Genomic DNA, 660 nt, shown 5'->3' with positions numbered 1-660 from the left:
ATCTTCAGTAGTTTAATCATGAGAAACAATACAAAACTATTTACATGGGTTATTCCAAAACTGTGGCATGACAGTACTAAATTACCTGGGAATTTTTCTCTTCTCTTCTTTTCTTTGTTTTTCTTTCTTTTTTTTTTTTTTTGGCAGTACTGGGGTTGAATTCAGGGCTTCATACTTGCTCTGCTAGTGCTCTACAACTTGAGCCACTCTCCCAGCCCTCATCTCTGGACATCAAGACTATTGACTCATGCAAGAAGGTAGCTTAAAAATGGGAAATGCCTTGCACATTGTAAATACTCAATAAATATTTTCTTCCCACCTCGTGTCTCCCCATTCACAACACAGACCAGGCCTAGGACCTGGGTTGAGATGTACATGCAGTAGGTTTACTTTGTGTTTTCTTTCTATATAGTCAGTATAAAGACACAGCCTGTGATAAGCACCAGGAGGACAGCACTCAATAGATACTCATTTAAGTAAATACTTATTTAAAATCCTAGGTTGGAATATAACCAAATAAAGAATATGTGTTATCAATCAATGGATGATTGATGAGAAGGAAAAAAAGTGAATAAAGGTAAAAAGGGAAGATAGAGGGTAGGGGAGGGAGAAAGAGAAAGGACAAATGAAAGGGAATGAGAGACTTTCATAGTTATTTCT

At 36.8% G+C, this 660-nt stretch overlaps 1 non-coding gene across 1 annotated transcript; it reads right to left on the bottom strand.

Annotated features, from left to right (window-relative positions):
• Positions 1 to 320: 320 nt before the first annotated feature.
• LOC141421140 (small nucleolar RNA SNORA51) lies at positions 321 to 452 on the bottom strand. The gene has a single exon (XR_012445814.1). It is a non-coding gene; the product is annotated as a small nucleolar RNA SNORA51 (small nucleolar RNA).
• Positions 453 to 660: the final 208 nt, after the last annotated feature.

Source organism: Castor canadensis, chromosome 2 (assembly GCF_047511655.1).
Source record: "Castor canadensis chromosome 2, mCasCan1.hap1v2, whole genome shotgun sequence".
Classification (NCBI taxonomy): domain Eukaryota; kingdom Metazoa; phylum Chordata; class Mammalia; order Rodentia; family Castoridae; genus Castor; species Castor canadensis.
The sequence above is the reverse complement of the archived record's forward strand: the minus strand, read 5'-3'. Positions and strand labels throughout refer to the sequence as shown.